The 16,109-nt window shown below is 39.8% G+C and overlaps 1 protein-coding gene across 16 annotated transcripts in view; it reads right to left on the reverse strand.

Annotated features, from left to right (window-relative positions):
* The window catches only part of LOC135793344 (uncharacterized), a 127,006-nt gene that overhangs the window by 16,913 nt on the left and 93,984 nt on the right, over positions 1-16,109 (reverse strand). For 5 of the 16 annotated variants that reach the window (XR_010548619.1, XR_010548617.1, XR_010548621.1 and 2 more), the window contains one exon: positions 4,280-4,314. The exons of 9 other annotated variants lie outside the window; for them this stretch is intronic. The gene's annotated coding sequence lies outside the window, so the exon portion shown is untranslated. Of the gene's footprint in view, positions 1-4,279; positions 4,315-6,711; positions 6,824-16,109 lie in introns of those variants that run through there. 2 more of the 16 variants (XR_010548625.1, XR_010548624.1) reach the window with 2 other exon arrangements.

Below are 16,109 nucleotides of genomic sequence, written 5' to 3' on the forward strand. Positions count from 1 at the left end.
GTGACATTTCGGTTTACGATTTCTTATGCGCTTCGGCATGCGACCGACAAAACTATCATCAATTATGTTAGCGAGCGCGACTCTCAGGTATGCCGAATCGAAGAAATCTCGCGAGAGAAGAGCGAAGAACGTGACATTATTAAATTAAATTGTTTTCCGAAAGAACGCGCCACAACAATAACGGATTGTGCTGCATTCAAGAAAAAATAACAAAACTGAAAGTATAATGTCAGATTTGTTATTTTTAATTGAATTATACTTTATAAAAATAAAATGTTAAAATTACATCCTATTATTAAAATATTAAAACTTAAATTGAAAAAAAATCAATTACGGTCTAGCAAAGAAAACACCCAAGATGCTACTCCACTAATATACTGAGTGTTACAAATATTAAATGAATTACATTGTATTAAAACTAACATCTTGTATCTTAAGTTTCCTTGAATCGTTGGTTTTCGCCACGCTGCACGCGTAGATTGCAAAATTTCACATCCGTATTAACCTGCGCAATTAAGTAATTACACTATGCTGATTACCAGCTTATAATTACGTTTTACGACGATCTTCTAGCGACAATCAGTAGAATTTTAAAACTATGTATGTGGAAATAGCGGCCATATTATCCAGTGCAACGAAAAATATTAATTACCAACCATTAAAGGCTCGTAATTACATACTATGTCTTTAAGTATTACGTTTTTTAATGGAAACAGGCCCACCCCTCGCTCGTACAATGTTCCAATCACCGTGTATACACATACTACGCGATTACTCCAAGAAGTTTGTCTATAGACTTACGAGTAAAATGAATACAGTTTACTCTAGGTATATGAAAATGCCTTATAGGTAAACGTCGTGGAGTCCGAGGACTAATTGAATATTAAAATTCATTCTTGGAAGTTATCTAAACGGGCATATCGTGTCGTCAATCGCCGCAACGGAATCGAGTGTTTCATATATGTTATCCGCACCATTGACGACTTTTAACTTTCGTAAATATTCAAATTATTCCGAGCAACAGTGGCCCGAACAAAATGATTACCACTTACACGCTAGAGAGTGTAATGATTGGTATTTACAAAATGGTTTTAATAAAAATTGAGTACACGATCGACGCCTAATCAAATATTAGATCTTCGATGCGTGCGAGTCAACACTGGATGGGCCGAACTAATCTTGGTGCTTCGCTTGCGATTGCGTGCGGATGTATTAATTGAAATTGGATAGTATGTACCTTGGTATCGATATGAATCTTGGATTTAACAGACACAACAACTTAGAAGCTAATAAAAAGCCATCGAAGCGAACAGGATGAAATGTAACTCGTATTACGTTCGCGTTTGATAAGCCAACTTTGAAGTAATAAATACCTGCAGTTTCGTTTTACACACGGAGAATCTCGATGGATATTTATATTAGTCATTAATTTTTTTTCCACGCTGCGATTGTTGTGGCACGCCGGGCGTGTGTGAGGAGCGTTTACGATGTTGCGCGTTCATCTCCCCAATAAAATGATAAATGTAAGTGTCGAAAGTGTCGATTGATAGTTAATATTTATCTAGACATTTTTTCCGTGGCCACATAGCGCGCGTGGAATTTATGGACGTGAAGAAAATACAAAGATCTCTCGTAGAAGAGAGATGAGGTCAACAAAACGTTACGCCATCTTGACTATAGAATACAACTTACATGCCGCAACGTAGTAACCAGAACGGCAATTCTTTTAGCAAATAATAAAATATTTAACATTTTGTTATATTAGATTATACGAAAAATCTTTTTGCTATAAAAACACGCCTGTTAATGAAGTCATTAATTTCAAGTTACAAAAGGTTAATTATTTATAATTTAAGATCCCGTTTGATGGTCGTTAAAAATAAATGTTAATTGTGCGATCATGTTTTACGACACTAGTGCAAATAATTATTTATTTAATATTTTGTACAACGAATTGCAAATGCGTTTCGACGAGTGTAGAACGCCAGAATAACATATTAATACGCTTATCGACGTGCACGCATCTAACAACTAATGAGACCGTTTTTATTTTTCGTTTATCGCGCGGACGAAATCAAGAAAGCTTTTAATGCAGCTCGCGCACCGGACACGGCCGCGCCGCAAGAGGGAGGAGAGGGTGGCATAAGTAATTACGAAAAGGGTGGTTCCGTGTCACGACGCATAGATATTTATACCATTATTAGGCCTTCGACGTGCGCGCACCAAGCTATGAACTTTTATAAGGCAATAAATTAGGCAGGCCGCAAGCCGCGCATGTTCCACCTTCGCATATGTCCAAAGAAATACTTTCTTAACCTTGTAATACTCACTTTTTATTCATAATATTAAAATTTAATATGGATTTTTATATAAAACCAATGTTTTTATTTAAAAAAAATTATTTTAGTATTTTTAATGTCTAAAAATGTAAAATTTTATTTTTTGTATCCTATTAGTGTTCGAGGGTTAATAAAATTCAATAAAAGCGATTCCCCAAAAATGGAAATACGCAGTTAAAAAATGTAAAAAGATAAGAAACGAGCTGGATATCTAATGAACTTCCTAAATGACTAATTGACCTATACATCCACACCCCATGTAGGAAGACGACGCAGGAATGTCTCGTAAACGAAAGTAAAGCCGAAAAGTGAAGAGTGTCTCGAGTCATTGAGCCGGCGCGCGCGCCTACTCGTGGGTGAGCCTCATTAAAACCACCGACGGCCGTCGGCGTCGATGACTCGGACACGTCCGCGCGCGCGTATCCGCGGTATGCGCCTTCGTCGGCATCACAATCACCTGCCTCTCGTTGACACATCGACTCTTTGTTCGTCCGGGGCGCATATATGTGCATGGGAGTCGATCCTCTCGCGCGCGCGAGCTCCACCTGTCCATCCCGTGGACGCAATGTTAATTGAACGCGAGTACGTCGAGTGACCGCCGCATTCTTATAAGGAAATGCACGCGGCCGACACGACGCAGGATGCGAGCAGATGAACGAACGCCAACCGACACCCCCACGGGCGAAACACGCGCGCACCGACGTGGATGGCGATGACGACGACACCACCGTTCGGAGATCCCCGTCAGATATCTACATTTATATTTATATACTTTTATTTTTCATAATTAAACCATTTGCATTTGCATCGTAAACGTTACACGCCGATGTAATGACGGCATTAACGGCAGGATAACCAATGATTACACGTATTATTGAAGTTTTTAATTGAGGATTTGCATGGCGATAAATTTGTCTTCTTCTTTTTACATTTATATACAAAAAGGAAATTTTCCCAAATCACCTATTTGTGTTCACGCGAGTAAACGAGTTGCTAATTTCGTAATTTTCATCTTTAGGCGGCACGCATTTTCGAAGCTACTTAACATCGTGTAAAAATTGTGTATGCGGCCGGCGTTGATTTATGAAACTCGTTCGTAATTAAACCGCGGCTTAGAAGACGCGGCCGCGCGAAGATGTTATCGAAAATGTTCAGCTTTTATACAGCGTTTATGCCTTTCTAAATGTTTGTAATATTTGTGACGTTCGCGAGTGATTTATGACGACTATTACTAGTTTTCGGGACTAACCGACTATCCACGCCACCAGCGCACCGGCAGCTCACACAACAAACACAAAAATAAATAAAAATATGATAAATGAGGCGACCGGACGACGCGCGAGACGGTTCCGGACACAATCGAACAACCCCTGCCGTAGATATTTTACTAGGCTCGATTTGGTCGAGCTTTGAGCTTTCCACGAATGGGTTATCCACGCGACCATGTGTGCTGCTGGTATTACGGTCTCGGAGTGTTTCGCCAGCACGACGACTGCAACGATTATAATAATAATTTATTAGTGCGTATTATTATAAATTACTTCCTTCGTTTAATTGGAACTTTTCCATGTAACCTTTTTTCGTTTCCAGCGTTGCCTATGTACACACATGTGAACGTCAATGGAAATAGCTTTGGTCAGCTTTCAAACGTTTAGGTTATTAAAAATGATATGCGTATAGTTAAGGCAAACTTACAAGATACAAAAATTGAAAAATGATATTTTTTAGTGAATTACTCAAAAACCAGTTGCGTTATTTAAATCATTTCTTCAGATTTATGCTTTGAATTAAATTTAGAACCAAATTATGTAGAAAAAATGGTGATAACACGTTTTTATCACAAGTTACAGACTATTTTACATTAACCTCATAAATTTTTACTAAACCAACTTTAATTGTTAATATCTTTTTATATAAAAATCCCACAAATAAGAACTTACTAAATCAGACGTAGAATTTAACCAGGAATGTACTCCTGAAAGAATAATAAAAATATCACAATTAGTTTTCAAGAAATTAATTATTTACTAAAATAACTTATGAGGTACATTAATATACCGCAACTATAGCTATTAAAATATACATTATTAATATTAAAATTATAGCTTATTACCAAGGTGCAATTGATACACGCCTGATATTTTTTTCTATACATATTTTTTATCGTACGGCATTTATATGAACCTGTATAATGTGCCTCCGATGAGGACTGCCAAACAAATACATAATGTAATTCGGTGTAATTTATCATATTTACGTTCACGTGCATAAGTATAATCCGAAACCCTAGTATGAAAGAATATTTGTTATTTTATTCTCGTATTCAGTGCCGTGAACGCCACGAAATGAAAATACGTCAGCACACACGATACGCGCACATTTCAGATTCCCGCGTTGATAACACCAACGAAGCCGCCGCCGAGCGACCGCCACGAGCAAATAATTCATGTCCATCGCGCGTACTTTTCACATCCTCCGCTCATTATTCATCAAACGGACAAACAAATTAATGAAAAACATAATCGAAAGCCACCGCGATGCGATATGCGCCGGTGTGTCATGTGCAATGTGTGCATACAAGTTTCTATTTAATTAAGCGTTTATTTCATTCGCCGCTGCTTTGTTGTCCGCGCGGATTTTTCTCCGGCTGGCAGCGCGACTACGAACGCTATTATTGTATTACTTTATTTAGTCGCACAAAGCAAACGCGCACAAAAGCCGACGCGCCATTTTTCCGCGATATACGTTCTCAATCAATGCACGTTTGCGTTCGGCGGCGTCGTCGTCGGAATGAGGAATGAACGGATTTCGCATAGACAAAGAAATGTTCGCGAGCGGGCGTTCTTTTTTCGTCGCGACTTAGCGCGTGGTGTTTACGTCCGAGAGACAAAGCCGCACATTAAAACGCACGCAGTAAAACCGATTGAAAAAGCGTAAAATGCAATCGGACATGTTTAACAAACCGATAAATCACGGCATCGACGGCGCGTCGCGTCCGATGCCAACGATTACGACGCTGGAATTTTTATTCCTTACATGCAAGGACATACAAAATGTTATAAAATCATCATTAAACAAATAGAAAATAAATTTATAAAAATTAAATTCCTCCAACTATCGGTTTAGCAATTTTAAAATTATTTAAGTTAATTTTTTATTTTTGTAATTTTTAAATTTTTATTTTTAACATGAAGTATAAACGATTAAGTAAATGGAGGTTTTCAGCAAAAATGCGTCCGTTTGTTTCACCTAAACGGTAAGCATTGCGCAGACTAACGGCGCGCACGCAATGCACTTCTATTGAGTAATGAAATGAAGACTCGTTGAAATCAAAAGAGAACGTAGTTTAATGATCGCTTGCGCCGCAGATTGCACCACCAGCGCTCGGACATTGCGCGCATACACGCCGAAGACGTTATGAAATATCGTCGTTTGCGTATAGCCTACTGCCGAAGAAGCTTACAAGTCAAAAAAAGAAAAAAAACGACGCTCGAGGATGAAGAATCGCTGCGGCTGCAGCGCCGGTGAACGTCGTAGACATTGTGGCGAGAAGACATTTAAGATGCATTATGGAAATAAGATCGAGGTTATTCGACTAATCAGCCGAACGAGCGACTGAATATTATTAAAATGGAACACGAGAAAATTGCAAAATGCGAAAAAATGAAACGAGGACAAAATGCCACACCGCGTACGAAACATGTGCGCCGAACAAAAGAAGGACTTGAGCTTCATCCCATTATAAATGTTAAACACGCGTCTAATTGATTTGATTGAATGCATAATGAAAACGCAGCAACGAAATATCAAACGTAAATGATTCGTGAACGAGATGATAGGTAAATGTTTCCACATGCACTGTGCACAATTGCACGTGCACGCCCGTGGAACGCACGAATGACTAATTGCAAAATTGCTCCTTCTGCACGCCGCGGCGCGAACGCGAAACCTTCCTTCTTCGCGCGCGCGAATCGTGGATTACCGCTGAAAACACTGATCTTATATTTATTGTACATTATCATCAGCGGCGAGAGAAAATCAGCAAAGTGCTAATTGATTTGAAGAATTTTAATGCTAATTGCCTGTAATTTATTATTTCTACCTACGATGATTATCATTTTAAATTAATTACATCGTGCTTTATACTCGTATCTATGTGTGATTCAATAAATTCGCAGAAGTGAAAAACCTAGTAGCATGCAATTAAATTCAATTCTTTGTTAGCACAAGTTTTATTTTATTAATTTTTCATTTGCTGAAAAATTTGTTTCGCAATTAACGTCCGGAAATTGTTAACGCGCGATTCATCAAGCGGCAAACCAATGACTGTGAGGAAACATGCGTAATAAACGTTTATCAATAAATAACTTACTCACTTGTGCGGCATGTTTATTATAATAATCATCTGCAGGTAAGATGTAACTGCGGTTATCGCTAATGCGTACGTTCGTCTGCTCAAAACGCTCAGCGATTAATAATCTCCGAAGAAGATTGAACTAAACTAGAGGTTTGTTTGCTTAGTACCTACCTATATTATAGGTTTCACCGATCAACGCATGAAAACCTTGTTAATAATACTTGTTACAACTTCACGCAGCTTTACAAGCCGGTGTTTATTCTGGCCAATCGAGTATTTTAATTAAATAATTAAAATTTGCAGCAGATCCAGTTTATTCCACGTTTTTTACATCGAAAAATAAATATGCAACATTCTAGTGTGGCAAAAAATAAATTGAAATTTCAAAAATGCACCGCACTGACAAAAAAATGCTTGTTTCACCTGTTGTAAACTAAACTCAGGACACACGACGCTTGCATGCAAACATAATGAACGAGCAGCAAAAAAAAATTATAGAAAATTATGCAAATCGACGCTGCCACCGCGAGCGCAACGTATCAACACGCTGAAAAATTAATTCCTCAGCCGTGTAGGCATCTACGCATCATTAAATTGCAAAATTCTATATTTGTAATTTAGCATGATATTTGTCCACACGACGATTTCCATCAAACCGCACGCTTTGAATTTATCGTGTTCGTGTGATGTTAGAATATGTTTTGCATGCGGCGCACATCGCACATTTGCGTGTAGGCACACACACGGCGCACAATAAGACAACGAAAAAATACAGACACACACGCAGATAATTATTGTGCAATTTTATATAAATCATCCACGACTGGCGCGCGACGCCCGAACACGAGGCGTGCAAATAGGGAATGACCATCTACGGCAACTGCAAGGATGCATATCTCATCGTCATCACCCATCATCGAAGAATACGCGCGCCGAGATTTCCACTTCAAGGATGATTTATAATTTTTTTTCTTCTTCATTATAGCATTTGCGTCAGTCGATGATTTATTGCATTTTTGTTTTATGATCGTTTCTATTTCGCCGCATTTGATACGGCACTATAATTCTTTCCGAAGGATCTAAAACTGACTGAGCGGTTTGTAATAATTAGTCGTAAAACTATCTATTTGGTAGTCTGATTATTTTACGAGCTCTTTGTTTACATTAATTAGACACAGTTTGTATGTGGTCGGCTTTTTTATGTCTCGACATTTGCATGCGACGTGGCGTGGAAGAGTTAAAAATCGGCGGTGCGACTCTTCGTGTGATTAAGGATTTCGATGAAAAGTTTATGCCGTGCGCGCAGAGTGTCCGGCATTGTGTGTGGCATCGTGTGGATGCATTAAAATGAACATTTGAGGGAAAAGGTAAAGCCGAAACGAAACGATAATGTTTTTACGAGCGTACGCGCTGATATTTCAAAAATTTACGAGTTATCTCGTTTACGATTCTGCCTTAAATATGTTTTAATGTGTGTGCTTTATTTTGTTGCAGCATTTGTTCCTTATAATCAATTTTACGCAAAATAAAATAAACTAAAATGTGTCATGTTGGTTGCATACAATTGATTATATAGTTATTTAAAAAAATAAAATTGAGATTTTACAACGTCTCAATAAACGAACATAGCAACAACAATAACACTGAGTGGAATGAATAGGCATGAATAAATTGAATAAAACTAATGAGCAATTTAACGAACGAGAGGAACGTATAGAATGGGAAAAATGGCATTCCGCGTTATGGCCAACTGAACGCCGTCCTATGATTGGTCTATTTCGTACCGGCAAGCCGTCCCCGCTGCGGCAATGTGTAATTAACATTAAAAAAAGCGTGCATTAAAGCGAGCATAAATTAACATGTGAAGCCGTGTGAATAGACCGAATGGACGTATATTTTTATTTTATGGAAAATATAAAACAGCCACAGCAACTAAAATTCGACCCGTAAGGCAACTCTTTTTCGTTACACATTCACACTCACGCACAATAATGAAGTGCGCATGGTAACGCGCATGCAAAGGGACGAAGAATAATAAACACCGGCGAATAAAATATGCGCCTAATAGCCGCACACTTTACGAGTATGAGAGTGTATCCTATCACACACGTTAGATGTCTAATTAAGATTTTTATTTAATGGCGGCTTTTCCCCCGCAATTCGAATGAGTTATGAGGCTAGATATTCGTGTGTACACGCACACACCACACCGAAACACACTCGAGTGTTTCGTGTGCAACATTGAATTCAATGTATTTTCGACGTGTAAAACGCCGTTAAAGTATTCAAATCCGTCGGATCCATCAAGCGGCGGATGGGAGACCAGGATATGTGCCGGGCCCGCCATTATTAAGACGTTTTATAACGCATAATGGTCTTGTTAATTAGGTACCAAGTTGTAATTAATTTAATTTATTGTAGCTAGTATGTGTTTTAATAACGCGGCTATCAAAGAGAATGATTTGGAGTTTAGACTGAAATTTCGCTGAAGAAAAATGCGCCCGCAACATGATATTCATAATTTTTCAAGCCTTAAATTATATTCTAAGCATGATTTTATAATACTTTATTATACTTTATGCAAATCGCGTATTTTCTTTGTAAAATTAAATTTTATAATACATAAATACTGGCAAGTTAAGTTTTAGCAATTTTACGAAAATTGTTTAATGTCAGCATTAGCATATTTATGTTGCAGTAGTATATATGAAATGTGCAACAAGCGTTTTAATTACTCAACGTATAATTTATGCTGAAATTTAATAGCCCGCCCGTTTCTTGTCCGTTTTCAACGCGCGTTAACTTGTACGTTTGTTTTGTCGGTTGGTTTCGGGATTATGTTGTAATTATTTGCATGTCAAAATAATTAATAAAACTCGTCACAACTTCAGCGAGAGCAGCTCTTAACTCAACTTCTTGCACACTTGTTAACTGCACCACATACGCGGTCGCGTCTCCCGGGTCTTCGGCTCGTATAGCAATTTTAATTGCCAGCTGTCAAGTAGGTGTTTTATGCACACACAGGTACGCCGGCGTCCCGCAAGGAGTAGCCGCGTTATTTTTTGCGCCAAGTTTTCAGCGTGTGCCAAAGTGCGACTCACGTCGAACGCTAACGAAGGAAGAAATTAAGCAGCGCCGGGAGCTCGGGACTCGAGTGTGTCGAAGAAGTGTCGGACGTATACTCATTATAAGAGTGATCGTCGATTGATGTGCATCAAAAGCCAGCTCTATAAAAAATATTTGCTTGATTAATTTGCGCGCATCACCTGCGAGCTATTTGCAATGAATCTTCTACAAACGTTTATTATTTTGACGCAGGTAGAAACGTTTTGACCATTTGATCATAGTTTTTATATACTTTGTCTTGATGTAAGAGATTAATGAAGTTTTTGTGGTGCATGTGTGGCAAAGGGCAAAAACATTCATTAGGGATCAATTTTATTGCAAATTTGTTGCTTCCGGAGGCGTGGCGCAGACGAAATTTCATGTGTAAAATGCAGAAAATACGTGGGTGCACTTAAGATAAACGTTTTCGACCTGTACGAAATAATGTGTGCCGTAGCAATCGCGGCAGAAGTGAGAAAAATAAAAATTTGCGCGAGCCCAGCACGTCGGGACGTAAACAGGGCGATAAATCACCGTCGGATGCAACACACCGCGAGTCGGCGGTAGCCGGTCGACACTCGACCCGTAAAGTCTTAATTAAGTATGAAATTTTTTCTGCCATCATTGTGCAATGCAACAACGATATTAAGCAGATATTAATTATGCACGAAATGCGTTTTTCGCCGTTCACGCAACGCTGCGCGCGCGCTGCACAAACGAGCGAAAAACTCTTTTGATGTGTGCATAAATCTTGCGCCGCACCAATTGCAGTGCTAATTGTTCATATTTACGATGTCTTCGATATAAATCACCTGATAAAAACGATTCTCGAGAGGATAAAAATTTGTGGTCCGTTAACAATCCTTAAAAACATCTCGAAATCGTAAAAATAACCGAGTGAAACCAACACGAAAAAAGCACGCTATTACACTATAAAGTTGATGCGAGATTAATGCATTATTCAGGAGTTAAATAAGCGTCGTTATTTTATGAATCACGCCCCGGTCGACATGCAAAATATGCAATTGTTAAATGCGAAACGAGTTTAAGTGCAATGCAAATATTTGCATGCAAAATGTTTCCATTTTCGGCACGGGATAAATGTGTATAATTAACAAATTTCCTCAATTACAAGTAATATGCACTTAAAAATATTTTAAGAGAAAATGATTTTTTATGTAAAATTTAAAATGTTAACGACATGGTTATCCGAATCCAATAAAACAGCTTATTTAAAATATTTCCTAGAGTGTTCGAACGTAAACATCAAAACATCATTTATTTAATTGATGATTAATTGCCGCCGATGGCAGTAAGCCGTAAAAGGCAGCTCTTTGCAGCTCTTTCTCTTGTCTTGAAAAACATCGCCTAAAACACCTGAACGTATATCTATAATTTCTCATACTTTCCTTCGATGACTTACTGCTATAACTTACAACTTAATACGCCTTAATGGTTCGTAACTATATCAAATAAATTAATTTATGAACTTCGACCATAAAAAGACGGCAATTAAAGCGCATTAAGTGCGACGTTTATCAAAAATGTAAATGCGCTCTCGTTAGTGGGGCCAAGCGCGGTGCGAAATACGAAAACGTCGCGCGCGCCTATTAAAAACGGAAAATTATCTCGAGAAGAAAGAAAAAACTTAGCATAAAAATGTGATTAACTATAATTCATTAATCGATCCGCGTCGTTTTGCAGTCCTTACGCCCGACGCCGATTTGCATAAAGACATTTAAGCCATAAGCTGAAGCGCGGAGTATCATCATCGCTTAATGCCACAACATTAAACATTAAACGCTTCGTCTCTCATCTCATCGGCTCGAGGAAAAAGTACGCAATAATCAGCCGCGCGTCGTCTTCGGACTGCCTTCGATGGGAAAGGGTCGACGCGCTTAAAACTCTCTATTAATTGCACGTTTCGCTGCGGCAGCGCGGGAAAAAACACTTCTTAAGCAAGATAAAGCTGAAAATTATTTGACGCGCAGGACTCATTTATTTCAGCGGCGCATCGCACGATCATGCATAATCCGCGCGCGCAGTGTTCACCACGATGGGCATGTGTACGCACGTTGTATAAAACTGTGTAAAGCGCATACAAGAGAGGATTGTGACGGTAAAGGCGCAGATATTGCCGTGCTGTACGAGTGTACAGTTACCGTTTGCTCGGCGGGTAATAAGTACTTACGCTGCGAGCCGGCATCGGCATAACGAACGACATAAAGTTGTAGTTTTTCCAGCGAAATCGAGTAAAATAAATAGGAGGAATAGAGCCGCGGCTAGATGAAGAGATTGCGCGCACCGCGAGTCCGCAGCCGCGCTTGTGTAAATTTTCACTGCGTGCATGCGTATCGTGTGTTTTATTGTGTACGTACGCGGTTGGAAAACATCGCAACACGGGAACACGGCTAATACCGTAACTGCGATTATGATCGCCAAGCTTGCGCTCGGAAAAATGCAATATATTAGATTTAGATTGAAAGTTAAATAAGCACTGTGCGAATAAATCAGGCCAGCAGCAAAACTATAAAAAACACTCATATAAATTATGATCTCTGATATACCACTGAGTAATTGTCCACAAATATTCACCTGGTTCATTGTTTCAACACACGTTCTAAATAAACCACGTGAGATAATATGAAACAGTTTCCTCAATGAATTCAAACTGACACTTTGTATAATCATGTATCTAAAAGTCTCTGTTTTACGTTTAAAAATAAGTTTAGAAAATGATTAATTCGCTTTTAATGCAGTGTAAAGCACATTTGTTTGTTTGTTAGCTACGAGTCCAAATTAGAAACACATTTTACACTTTGGTCAGATTATTAGTTGGAGCGCGATTATGTGAGGATGTTAGGAAAAGCAGATTATTGGAAATGCTCGTGCGTGTCCAGTCCGGTAAAAGTTTTGAGACTTCAGAGGGCGTAATATTTCTTCCACGGTGATTACACGAATTTACGACGCAAAGCATCTCGGTACCAGCAAGCGCGCGCGCCGGCAATCCTTCATGAGCTTTTCGACAGATTAATAGCGGGCACACCGCGTGTGTGCTCCTCGCAACCCGCTTTTGGCATTTCTCTAAACACCTTGTCGGATCATGAGCGCGACCCGATGCCTCCGCGGCGCATTAATCTTCACGCGCGTCTCGCTGACAGAGTCAATTTCGAAAAGCGTTCGTGTCAAAAGCTGAGCGTGCGCACTCTCAACTGATTACTCGCGTAACATCTTATTGCATTATAGTAACTGGTCATAGATGCTCAACGAAATTGCAGTAGTATGGCCTGCAACTGCTCGATATATCTTTTTATTGTCAAAGTTTTGTTTCATTTGCAGGATCAACTAAAGTCCAGGTGAACAGCAAGGCGTCCCGAGGGCATTGAAATGTTTGCGTACGATATAACCCACGACCAAAGTTAGTCGTCCAGATCTAAACATAATTTTATATCCGCATATAGGCATATGTTGTGCGCTCGACGTGTCCGAGTAAAAGTACATAAATTGTAATTTACGGGCGTGCGGAATGTTTTAAACTTTTTTCCGTTCGCGTCGAGGTGCCCGTAGTATACACGACCACAGCTGACCACCGCTGGACGACAAAAGCTCCTCCATTGAATGATTTATTGCACCGGAGCGCGTACACCTAGGCTATAAACGTGCGCGCTCATCCTTTGCCGGCAATGACCCTCTCTCGCCTGTAGCCAAAACGGCTTAATGTTAGCGCCAAAATAAAATAACATCTCGTTCGCACACTCCACGCATGACAACTATAATCGACGAACAACCGTGGTTTAGTTACTTTTTTGTAATTCTTACATCAATGCAAATATTAGTTTCTTTTTCTGCTCGAGTAAAAGTGAATTGACAAAACCTTGATAATTAAATGTCATTTCCACTGTTTCTTGGTTGCATATAAAGTCAAAGAAGCACACCGCTGGTTTTTATCTCCACACAAGATGAAATTTATTAGTACGTTTGACGAGAGGCGCGCGCTTGAAACTCGAATGGTAGTGATGGCTTGATGGTCATTTGATACGCGCATAAATTTCGCGTCCTTTATACTTTTGCGTCACAATATCTATGCTCATCAAGAGAGTGTGTGTGTGCGCCACGCGGTTGATGGATCAGCTTCGCGTTCGCGTTCGTGTCGCGCTTGATCTTTGCCTGTCGCGGCATTTCGAACAAATCTTCCTGCGACAGAAATGTTTTCTCGTCATGTCCACGCCAGCCGACTCATCTGCGCTGCATCTCCGCGGTGCACGCCGCACAGGAATGCGAAATGTTTGTCTTGCGTTTTGCATAAACGCGGAGAAAACAAGCCTCGCGTACAAGCGCATCATCAAACGCAACAACCGCAACGAAATTCAAACACAGGAAAGTTGGCGAATATCTTGAAAGGCCATCAGGCTACACGTGTTTTTTTCCTCGAGTATGTGATGTGTACACACGTGTCTTGCTGTTTATAATGTGGACACACTTAATCGTCGATCATTTGTTGAAAAAAGTCAATTTTTGCGATTTCGACAAACGCGCCGTGAAATAACCGATGTTCCACATAAAATAAAATCCAGCCCGTGCGCTGTTATGCGCCGTTGACACAGAAGAATAATAATACGCAATCATACATGAGATGAGATATGAATATTGCATTATTATCTTTATACCCGCCTCGTTTCGTATACGTGCGCGCGGCGCATTTTTCCCGCCGTCGATTTATTTATTATTCGCCATGGCAATTGTTGCCATCTCACAACGCAAACCTGTTTGTCCATTCCCGCGTCGTTATTCTAATAAAAATTGAAATGGCTTAGATTTATATGCGAATTGTAGGTACGTTTCCAACGCGCCTGAGAGGAGAAAAATTTACAACAACCGCAGATTCGCATACGGGGCCGCATTACGAAACGCGCTTTATGTAAACAAAATGTAAACAAAACGCTTTTTACGATTACGATTTCGTCCCGACCACAACCGCCGCTTTGTCGTTTAGTAATAACGCATAACACGTGCTTGCCATCGTCGTTCGTAAGACGTGAAATATGCTCACTGCACTTCACTCTCAAAGTGAATGCTGAATATTCTGCATAATATGCATCGAATGCTTTGCCAAATTGATTTGAAGTGCGCGCTTATCTCGTTTCGAGGCTGTTGCTGCTCGCATCGCCGCGAAATATTGCAATAAAAGATATCTTTATGCTCAGGTTTATTTGCCATTAGGAAATTAACATTAAACATAATGGAATATTATTGCAACATTGTTTTTTGAGCGGTTAATGCTCGCATAAAGTGTTTAAAAGGCATTGAAAACACCAAGCGGGTACAGCCCTGGAAGCTCTACTTTGCAGAACTTCGGACTATCGCCACGCGCGGCGCTGCAACAGTATACCGCGTTGAGTCGGTGAGTGAATCGCGTGTCCGTGCGGTGCTGCCAACTAGCGGTGAGCTTTGAACTACGCGCTTGCTCGTGGAAGTAAGTTTTGACTCTAAAACGCAACTCCACCTCTCCAAACATACCATGCGTTCGAGTACAATCGTGTTAAATACGATAGAATTTATTTTCGCATTGGACCGTTCAACACATTAAACTTCTAACTTTAAGTTTCTACCAGCAGTGCCAAAAAGTAATTTAGAGTAATTTACCGCTTGAAATTGTTATGCAATTTCTGTGTAAATAAAACACACACTCATGGCGCGAGAAAAGTTGAGCGTTTTAATTGATGCGCTAATAAAACGAAACAGACGTTTGTTTCGCAAACACAGGCATCCAGCAGCACTCACTTTAAACCGAAACTGAAACACCCAGCGCGAGCAGAGCCGCTCTCTCGCATTTTACGCGTCGAAATGTAAATACAAATGCAAAACGCCGAGAGCGGCTGGAAATGTTCCGACGCTTGGTAGAAGTGTTTATCATTTCTCGTCGCTCGTTTGCATTGCGAGCCCCGGCGTGTGTTTGATTACACGCGCTTCGATTGAGCGGAATGAAGGAAAGCACTTTACTAAATAGGCCAGAATGCATACATAATTAAAATATCGAATTCCAACTCTTTCTGAATTTCAGTTTCAGTTTCGATTACTCTATCAACAGAGCGCGAGCAACGCACCAGCACAGCGCCGGCGGCGGTGCGATGGATTTGCTCATCGTAAGTGGTGTTTGCTCAATTTGTTTGTCGAACAATTATACTCCAATAAAACTTCCAACTTCCTCTATTCGTCGATAGCTTTTTAGATATTTACGCGCGTATTTGTCTTTAATTTCAATTTCCGCCAACCGCTTTTGTTGCATATAGATTAATGCAAAGAAGCCG

The sequence above is a fragment of the Atheta coriaria genome, unplaced genomic scaffold (genome assembly GCF_025399875.1).
Source record: "Atheta coriaria isolate IRGN ID8LTWV9N9 unplaced genomic scaffold, Caltech_Dcor_3.1 hic_scaffold_6_pilon, whole genome shotgun sequence".
Taxonomy (NCBI): Eukaryota; Metazoa; Arthropoda; class Insecta; order Coleoptera; family Staphylinidae; genus Dalotia; species Dalotia coriaria.